We start from the raw sequence: 10,702 nt of genomic DNA on the forward strand, positions 1-10,702 counted from the left end.
CCTTGGACATGGGGCAGCTCCTCTTGGCTGCCGCCCCTGACCTTGGATGTGGGGTAGCTCCTCTCCAAGCTCATGTAACAGAATTGATTTCCTCTCCACAATGGAATCAGGAAAGCGTACTTCTACTTTGAGACAGCAGGAGAGCTAACGTCTCTGAAGCTTTAAGGCTCTTCTAAAGAGTTCATGTGATTGGGTCAAGCTCATCCAGGAACATGCCACTTTTGATCAACTCAGAAGCAGCTGGTGAGTAACCTACTCACAGGAGGGATAGCCCATCCTATACACAGGTCCCACCTGGAACTCAAGAGGAGGGCATCATACAAGGGCATGGGTCACTCGGGGTCATCTCAGAATTCTGCTGGCCACGACAGATAAAGAAAGGCTATTTTTCTCCATCCCTGTTACCTCAAAGGGCATCCCCTCTTGGTCCAGATTGGAGAATAGTTCACAGTGCAGAGGTCCTGGAGACTGCCAGATGTTACTCCGTCATCCGATGAGAGGACCCTTCCCTGGGCCTCTGAAGAAAGTCAGGGTTTCAGATTCCTCTGTCAGTGCGGGCACACCTCTCTTCCCTTGAGACCTGCTCAGCTCCTCCTGACTGCTAAACAGAAAGAATGTGAGATCGTGAGGGTCAGGGAATGGTAGGAGAGAGAACGCAGGCACTAGGAGGAGCAGGGAAAGTATTTCGCCCAAGAATTAGGGGTTCCACAGGGAGAAGATGGACACTGAACCCCCAAGACATGTTCCTTAATTTCCTTACCCAGAAGCCCAGGTATAGACCTGGGCTGCCCGAAGTCAAATGGCAAATTAGTAATTGTCTAGTGAGATCATTTTTGGTTCCTTTTCTACAGCATTCTGCTCATCTTTACTTCCTTTTGGGGCTTCCATGCTGCACCTCAACCTTCAACCCCACAGCGTTTCCTCGTAGTACAGAGATTGACTGATTATGTCAACTTTGTTAGTGAACTTTTGCATTTTAAGACCCTAGAAGGCAGTGTTTCTCAGCAATTTCTAATGATCTTGCGATTTTGTTACGTGAAGCGTTTCATTTTCACGAAGTGAAGCGTCTGCCCGCGGGAACAGACGCTTGGGCGCGCTCTTATCATGATATCTGTGCCTGTGCTTCCTTCTGCCCCTAGAGCCACTTCACAGTGGGCAGTGTTGCCCCCACTAACCCGCTGGGGACAGAGCTGGGGAGTATGCGCCCCAAGGAGCAGTGGCTCTGGGGGTGTAACGCCTGCTCCTTGTCCCATTCTGGTCCCCCTCCCTCCCCCTCAAACACTCCAGGTCACCCTGAGTTTGTGGCAGAAGGACCAGCATCTGCCTTAGTTTCCGATGAGGCCTGCCATCCTGGGTCAGTAGGCTTTCGCGGCACCGTGGTCATGGCAAGCAGAGCAGTGATTTGGGTGTGTTGCCGCCATCGCATGAACACCATCCTGGTTTGGAAGAGGCGCTCTGCGTTTTCCAGCGACGCTCTGCTTTACCCAGCGTGCTGGGCATCGTCATCCACGTGTAAGATGGGTCCACCTGGAAGCCCACAGCAGCAGCGGCCGCATCCCATGCCAAAGCCGTCACCGGAGGTTCTTCTTCACTCTAGCCTGATCTAAGCAATACTTGAGAAACTCAACTAAATAGACCTCAAGACTGAATTCAGAGAAGAAAGCATTGGCTCTACTAATGACGAGACTGTGTAGATGGGAAAGAGAAGCTGGAGAAGCCCTGAGGTTATCTGGTTGACTCACCTATGGCGTTTCTGTTGTTTCCACAGGGTGTGTTCATTCTGCCATCAAATCCTCATACAGTGGAGACAGCATCTCCTGCCCCGTTGACAAGCGGTTTGATGCCACCAACAGAGCAACAGGGAAGTGTCCAGAAAACCTATCCCCGCGGTGATGGAAGAACCACACTTGGAGAGCACAGGGTCTTGTAACCTCATATATACAGGAATCATGTTCTCCAAGAACTCAAAACTGGTCTGACTAGCTCTTTATAAGCAATGGGAGACAGTACATAAGATAACCATGTGTTTAATGAGTCAATGCCACTGCCTCTTTTCTCAGATATATATGTATGTTTTTCTTATATTTTTATCCATTCATCTGGGTGGATACTTAGCTTGTTTCCATACATTAGCTTTGTGAATTATGCTTTAATAAACATGGAAATGAAGATGTCTCTTTGAGATATTGTGTTCCTTTTTCTTTGAATATATAGACCATTCTTGAACAACACAGGATGCTTTGAACTGTGGTGCTGGAGAAGACTCTTGAGGGTCCCTTGGACAGCAAAGAGATCAAAGCATAAAATTCTAAAGGAAATCAACCTTGAATATTCATCAGAAGGACTGATGCTGAAGCTCCAATACTTTGGCTACCGGATGTGAAGAGCCACCTCACTGGAAAAAAACCGTAATACTGAGGGAAATTGAGGGCAGGAGGAGAAGGGGACCACAGAGGATGAGATGTTTCCATGGCATCCCTGACTTGATGCGCATGAGTTTGAGCAGACTCCTAGGGACAGTGCAGGACAGAGGAGCCTGGCGTGCTGCAGTCCATGGGGCGGCAAAGAGTCGGACACGACTTACTGGCTGAAGAGCGGCCATGTGGAAAGGACGAGAAAACACGGACCCCCTTGGAACAGTGCCTAGCGGGCGTTTCACCGAGCTCTCGTCGCCCTTCCCTCCCCTTCCGCCACGTTTGCTGCCTTGCTCCCTAGATGGCAAAGCTAGTTCCCTGCTTCTGCCGGCTGGCTCCTTTATTTTCTCCAAAGAACTTAGCCCTCTCCACTACGCCCTAACCAGCCCCACTCAAGTGAGTTTCTGGTACAACTCCTGCAAGACCAAGCAAAGGAAAAGCAGTACAGTGAGCCCCTACACACGAACCTTCACCTCGCGGACTTGTACACGGTGAGCACGCGTGTTCACACGCCCAGTCACGTAAGTCAGTTCTGTTGGAGGAGGCACCGTTGGTTTACGAGGCTCAGGACCTGAACGTACAGCGGTGCACGGAGGCTGCCGCAGCCGCGCAGAATGCAACCGCTCATCTAAGACGGGGAAGAGAGACCCCCACAGCCCCGGATCGTTCTTCTCACGAGGTAGATACGGAATTGAATCCAGCCAGGAACCGGGACCCGTGCCGTCAAGGGCAGGCTTGAACACGCTCGCAGCTCGCCCCCCGACTCCTGCTGCCGCCCACCCTCCGCTCTGCCTGCTCCCCCCTCGTCTCCCTCCTCCATCAGTGACGCTTCCCGCCTGTTCGCCGGATGCCAGCCCCCGCGTGCCAGCGGTTGTTTTCTGTACTGTTGTAATTTCCAAGGTACTCTATGGCAAGGTTAAACGTTTTATTTTTGTGTTTGTTTTCCATGTATTGTTTGTGAGCAAAGTATTAAAATTCATTACCATACAGTAGTATATATCAGGGTCTCCCCTGATAGCTTAGCTGGTGAAGAATCTACCTGCAACGCGGGAGACCCCGGTTCGATTCCTGGGTTGGGAAGGTCCCCTGGAGAAGGGCAACGCTACCCACTCCAGTCCTCTGGCCTGGAGAGTCCCATGGACTAGTCCATGGGGTCACAAAGAGTCAGACAGGACTGAGCGACTTTCACGTTCACTTTGTCACAGCACTATACAGCCGACTGTGCTAGTTGGGTACCTAGGCTCACTTTGTTGGACTTATGAACAAATTGGACTCCTGAGAGTGCTCTCAGAACGGAACTCATCCATACGTAGGGGAGTTACTGTATATGCTGGAAACTGTGCGCCTTAGTTCTTTTCACCTTGTTTAGGCGCTAAGTCATGTCCACCAGGCTCCTCTGTCCATGGATTTCCCAGGCAAGAATACTGGCGTGGGTGGCCGTTTCCTTCTCCAGGGGATCCTCCCGACCCGGAATCGAACCCGCCTCTCCTGCGTTGACAGGTGGATTCTTTACCCCTGAGCCGCCGAGGAAGCCGCTTTCGATCTTAGATAACATAGATGTTCCATCTGCCTTCTGACAGCTGCATGAACACGTTTGTGTGCAGGCACACGGGCATACACGCGCGCGCGCACACACACACACACAGACACACACACACACACAGACACACACACACACACAGTACCATCACAAATCAGGGCGCAGGTGGAGCAATACACTCGTCTAAGAGGCCCCACCCATTGAGTTTTGCAACTACTGCCCAGCAGATGGCAGCAAAGGAAGGGCCGTTTTCTCTGATCCAGCGCCGGAAGGCACTGTGAAGCTGGGGACTGGCCGTCCATCCGGGGTAACGGGACTTAAGCAGGAAGAACGCTCTGTCCAGTTCATCTGAGGCCCAGAGACAGTAGATAACACAGCGTCTTACCAAAGACAGGCAGTGGGAAGGATGTGCCCCGGGAACAGGCCATTTTCCGATTAGACTTTTCTGGAGCAGTATTTTATTATCAGTATTTAGAATTGCTTACACATAGATGATAAAGGGTAGATGACAGTTCAGTCACTGTTTGCAAGCTTCTCCAGACCGTGTTCTTCCTTATGGCCTGCACCTGGACAGGCCACCTCCATCACCCCGTTCTTGCCACTGACAATCACTCCCAATTCACAACATGAATTTACACACTCACCCAAGAAAAAACTACAAAAGAATAGCCAGGTGGTTTTCTCAACTTGCTCAGAAAATAAATTTGAAGACTGAGAAGGAACCAAGAGAATGTCGTAACATCTATTATTTGAAAGGGCTTCCCAGGTGGAGCTAGTGGTAAAGACCCCTCCTGCCAAATGAGCAGAGACAGGAGACCAGGGTTCGATCCCTGGGTCAGGAAGATCCCCTGGAGGAGGTCATGGCAGCCCACTCTGGTATTCTTGCCTGCAGAATCCCATGGACAGAGGAGCCTGGCGGGCTATAGTCCATGGGGCTGCAGAGTCAGACACCACTGAAGCAACTTAGCACACACACATATCATTTGAAAACTTTGCTGCAGAATTCCACTGGAAGAAACTTACTGGAGTTCTGTGGGGCTTTACCCCTCCTCAAGGCTAAGCTCAGCGAGACAGGCTGCAGTGGGACCACGATCGTCACCGTAGACTTGAGTCTAGCACACTGGGAAGAACCAAAACCGGCCCCGGCCGGGGCTTCTAACTCTGATGGCCAACGTCTGTTCCTATCGCTGCAGGACCCATTGCCACAGCCTCAGAGGTTTGAAACAGCACAAGAAACTGGCTGTGGCTTGACAGGCTCCTATGCGTCTAGGTCTCACAAGGTGTTGGCAAGGTTTCGATCTCAACTGAGGCTCACCTGGAGAAGGATTCACTCTCAAGCCTTCCCTGTTGTTGACAGAATCCAATTCCTTGTAGCTGTAGGACCAAGGGCCCCGTGTTCCTGCTGGGTGTTAGCTGGTGGTCTATGCAGGCTGTTGGCTAAGGCCGCCCTCAACACCTAAATGCTTCCCCAGTTCCCTGCTACGTGGAGGTCCCCAGCATGGCTGTCTGCTTCCTCAGAGCTGGCCATGGAGAGAAAGCAACCCCGGGGGGCTTCTCTTGGGGTTCAGGGGTTAAGAAACTGCGTACTAATGCAGATGACTGGGTCGGACCCCTGGTCTGGAAAGTTCCAGACGCCACAGGGCAACTGAGCCTGCAAACCGCGGCAACTGCAACAGGAGACATTAGCACAGTGAGAAGCCGGAGAACCGCAACGAGTGAGGGTCCCCATCAGCTGCAACGAGCAGAGGCTGGGGCACAGCCACGAAGACTCGGCACACTCAAAGATAAACTGAAAAATAAAAATAACTTTAAAACTATTAATTAAATAATTATTTAATAATAATAAATGATTAAAAAATAAAAATAGAGAAACCAGGAAGGCAGGTGCTACGGTGCTCTCCCACACACACACACCTTGACCCCTTGGCCATTCTGTACTTACTCAGAGCAAGTCACAGGTCTTGCTGTCCATAGTCAAGGGGAAGCTTTCACCAAAGGCCCGAGCGCCAGGAGGCAGGAGTCTTCAGAGCCACCCCAGAGGCTGTCTGCCTCCACTGAGCAGGAGAGGAAGGTCGTCCTGGGATAGCCTCCTGCTACAGGTAAGCCACGGGAGGGAGACAGCACCTGGGTGGTCTTAGACCTTGCCTCAAAAGGACATCAGGAGGAGAAGACCTCGAAGAGAAGGAGCCTGGAAAATGTTGATGGACACTCAGGGTGGGATGTGGGAGGAGTTGTGAGCACTGAGTGTGTGGATTAGAATAAAAGGACCCACAGCCAAGGAATCTCAGCAGCGGAGCCACGAAGCCACCAGCTCTACCAGCTGGACAGCAAGCTGGGGAAGCAGCAGCCCAGGAGACACGTCCTGCCCTCAGCTGTCCTCTCCCACCCTGCCCTCTGCAAGGACCGGAAAGTCCTCTCAGCAAGCTAGAGACGATGGTTGAAAACAAAACCACGCTCTCCTCCTCCCCATGATGGGACTGCTTTCTCAAGCAGCTCCAACTTCCCTGTAAACAGCCAAGTTTCTATTCTTGCATAAGATAGTACATTTTAATGCTGAAGTGACAAAAATTCTCCACTTGCTGACAGTAACTTATCTTAGATTTTAAACAGAAAGCTGAGGGGAACTACCACACTGAGGGTGTTTACGAAGGACAATTGTAGGGAAAGAATGAGGTTGTTTTCTTTGGATTCTGTGAGCCCAGCTTATTCCATTACAAGTTGCAAAGATTCTGAAAACCCAAATAGGAGAAAAAGCAGTATATTATTTTTCTGTTCTTCATATTGCCTATATTCATGCTTTAGGAATTCAGCTATTAAATTTCTTAACATTGTGTGATATTCTTTAAAAATAAAATGGGATTTTTCAAGGATTCTGTCTTAGAAAAAGTATTCTACCCCTAAATTCCATACTTAAAGAGCCATAATTTTAAACCAGTTGTAATATTATTTACTTACTTTAAGTAACTCATTTTCTCTATTTAAATACATACATTTAAAAATAAACCAAATACCACCATGGTACATTTTTATGCAGTATTTTTTTTTCTTTTACCATAAAAGGTAACCACAAATAAATGTAATTTAAATGAAAAGAAATCATTGTATTTTAAGTAAATAAATATCTGTAACACTATACCTAGTTGACAAATGACAAGAATAAATGTGATTAAAATTGGTTAGAGGTGAAGTGATTTTGTCTGAATATTATTTACTTGAAATGAAGGTGACATTTCATAACAATATCTTTAAAAATTTGCCCACTTTTCCTTGGTGGCTCAGATGGTAAAAAAAAAAATTGGCCTTCAGTGCAGGAGACCCTTAATCAATGCTGAAAATCTCAAATCACACGTGGAATCAGAAGCCTCAAAACATTTTAATCTTGTTATCTAATAAGATTTCACATGTGTGTCAAAGAGTCAAATAAATATCACTCCAGGGCACCCAAAATAAAGAAATAAATAAAGCTGAGTTTGTGTGTTTATACATGTACCCAGAGAGGAAACAAACCAGAGAGGAAATTCATTACTCAGTGAAGGGGAAGTCAGGAGTTTGTCAACTGGGCCTAAGAAGGACATTTCATCCTGTTTATGCAGAGATGGCTGGATGGCATCACTGACTTGATGGACGTGAGTCTGAGTGAATTCCAGGAGTTGGTGATGGACGGGGAGGCCTGGGGTGCTGCGATTCATGGGGTCGCAAGGAGTCGGACACAGCTGAGCGACTGAACTGAACTGATGCCAGGTAAAGAGGCTGAAAAGTAAAACTATGGTGAGAAACGCGAGTCGCTGTGAACAAGTCCTGTTGTGCATAGTTGACCATCGCTTATGAGCTTCAGGAGGTTGGATCAGTTGTGATGAGACAAACTCAGCTTTATTTCCTAGAGATATTTACCTTTTATACTCAAAATTAATTGCTAGCCAGAATGATGGGAAACACTGACAAATTGTGGGTTTTAAAATACCATTAAAATATGACATAATACAGGTGTTGTATATTTAAAAATGAAAGATAAAATTCTTCTAAGTGTATTTTAATAATTATCTGCAAAGTGATGGCAGAATGGCCCCATATCTATTCACTGCTACTAGCTTGTTTAAGAAAATACTTAGGAAGTAGACTTATTAAGTCTTCAATGTTTCATTTCATAATTTTTCAGACATTTTCAACTAAATCTTCAAAGGCAGGTGATTTTGTCAGTTTCGGTCCATTGATGCACCCAGTCATTCTCAAATGCCGCAGACAGTGTGCTATTAACAAGAGGTGTAGGTTTCCTATGCCTCTGGACGCTGGGAGGCGCAAGGTCAGGGTGCCGGCAGGCTTGGTGTCTGGAGAGAGCTCTCCTCTGGGTTTGCAGGTGCCAGCTTCTTGAGTCTTCCAACGGCGGAGAGAGAGAGAGGGTTCTGGCGTCTTCTTGTTTATAAGGACACTAATCGCTTCGTCTAAAACCGATGGCCTTCCAAAGCTTCCACCTCCTAATACCATATAAATTGGGGGAGCACAAACATTCAATCTGTAGAACACAGGCTGGCACAGAAAAGGCGCTCAAAAACAATGAGTTGCATGAAAAGCAAGGTCCATTATTTCTCCATTTGGAAAATTTCTTGGAAGGGTTACTGTGTCCCTACACCTCTTCGGGGAGATTTTCTGTGAAGTTCCATGGCCCGACAGAGCTGCTGAGAGTGGTGTGAAGTGAGACTCCACCTTCCGCGGTTTCCCTGCCACTCTTCTGTCTGGCCTCGAGTGGACCACAGATACAGGTGCTCAGCCTTGTCACCATCGGAGGCAGTCTCACCGTCTGTCCCATTTTGTACCAGTGGATGCTCAGTCCCAGAGGCCGTGTTGGTCCAGGCCATTACCAAACAACAATTTGTTCACATCTCACCAGGTGTCGCCAGGGACGACAAACGAAGGAGCCACGTTCGTGGCTTTATGAACGGCAATCATACCAACCCTGGAGACTCTCTACTCTCATTTAATATATGAGGAAACTGACGAGATAGTCAACTGACCTTCCTATAAACTCCTACTTAGACTCGAAGGAGGATGAGAGTATCCCAGATGACTGAGATTCTTCTTTGGCAAATCACTCAAAGCAGATCACAGACCTGGAGAGAGGCCTGGGCCGTGAGGGTTTTCTCAGACGAAGAAGACATGGGTCATGGAGATGAAGACAACGCTGACAAAATGGCAGACTGTCACCAAGGCCAAGACTTGTTCTACTTCACCAGCTTGACCTGGGATCTGGGCTGAGTTCCCTCAGCAGTATCACCTCCTTTGGAGTGATTTTAAAAAATGGACTAAAGTGATTAAAAAATTGGACCAAAATTTTCCCCAAGCATTTTACGAGTTTCCTACAGCCCTCCTGGCTGAGACCGCTTCCTCTCTCGGGGCCAGCCTTGTCAGCCCTGGGGACTTGAAAAGTGTCAAGCATGTCCCCCTTTCAGCTGAGGCCACCGGCCGCATGTCCCAGAGTCATCCTAACCTCTCCCTTTCTGTTCTCCAAGCAGCCTTAAAAGGAGGTGAAAGTGGCAACAACGTCCCCAGCAAGGCACGTGTGTCTCTCAGTCGTGTCCGACTCTGAGACCCCATGGATTGCAGCCCCCCGGGCTCCTCTGTCCATGGGACTCTCCAGGTCAGAAGACTGGAGCAACTTGCCATGCCCTCCTCCAGGGGATCTTCCCAACCTGGGGATCAAAGCCAGGTGCCCACATTGTAAGTGGATTCTCTACCTACTGAGCAACCAGGGACGCCCCTGGCAATGCATACCTCCTGGAAAATGAGCTTGCTTTCAGCCCTGATAGCTTTGTCTTTGACTCCAGCCTGCTGCCATGCTTCCTGAGATGTGCCTGCACTTTTCTGAGCCTGAACTTAGGAAGATACGAAGCCAGGAAATGAAGAGACATCCAAAAGAAGCAACAAGTGGGCACTGAGAGATGCCATGGGGCGCTCTCACTTTGCCAGCAGCCAGGACAATGGGGAAATGTATCAGTTCTCCCAAATTCAAAATTAATATCATTATTATCACAAGTTATGGAATGCCTACATTCTGTAAACTCTTTCTGTCCGCTCCCTCTAATTTTCCCAACAGCCACAGAGTGGAAATAGCGTCCCACTCCAGTACTCTTGCCTGGAAAAGCCCATGGATGGAGGAGCCTGGGGGCTGCAGTCCAGGGGGTCACTAAGAGTCAGACATGACCGAGCGACTTCACTTTCACTTCTCACTTTCATGCATTGGAGAAGGAAATGGCAACCCACTCCCGTGTTCTCTCCTGGAGAATCCCAGGGACAGGAGCCTGGTGGGCTGCCATCTGTGGGGTCGCACAGAGTCGGACACGACTGAAGCGACTCAGCAGCAGCAGCAGCAGCGCCCACATTATTATTGTCTACCTTCCCAGGCGGCTCAGTGGTAAAGAATCTGCCTGCAACGCGGGAGACACAGGTTCGATTCCTGGGTTGGGAAGATCCCCTAAAGAAGGAAATGGCACCCCACTCCAGTATTGTTGCCTGGGAAATCCCATGGACAGAGGAGCCGGGTGGGCTGCAGTTCATGGGGTTGCAAAAGAGTTGGACATGATTTAATGGCTAAACAACAAGCCTCATTTCACTTCAGTTCAGTCACTCAGTCGTGTCTGACTCTTTGCGACCCCATGGATTGCAGCACGCCAGCCCTCCCTGTCCATCACCAACTCCCAGAGTTTATTCAAACTCATGTCCATTGTCAGTGACGCCATCCAACCATCACATCCTC

This window comes from Oryx dammah, unplaced genomic scaffold (genome assembly GCF_014754425.2).
Source record: "Oryx dammah isolate SB20612 unplaced genomic scaffold, SCBI_Odam_1.1 HiC_scaffold_17, whole genome shotgun sequence".
NCBI lineage: Eukaryota > Metazoa > Chordata > Mammalia > Artiodactyla > Bovidae > Oryx > Oryx dammah.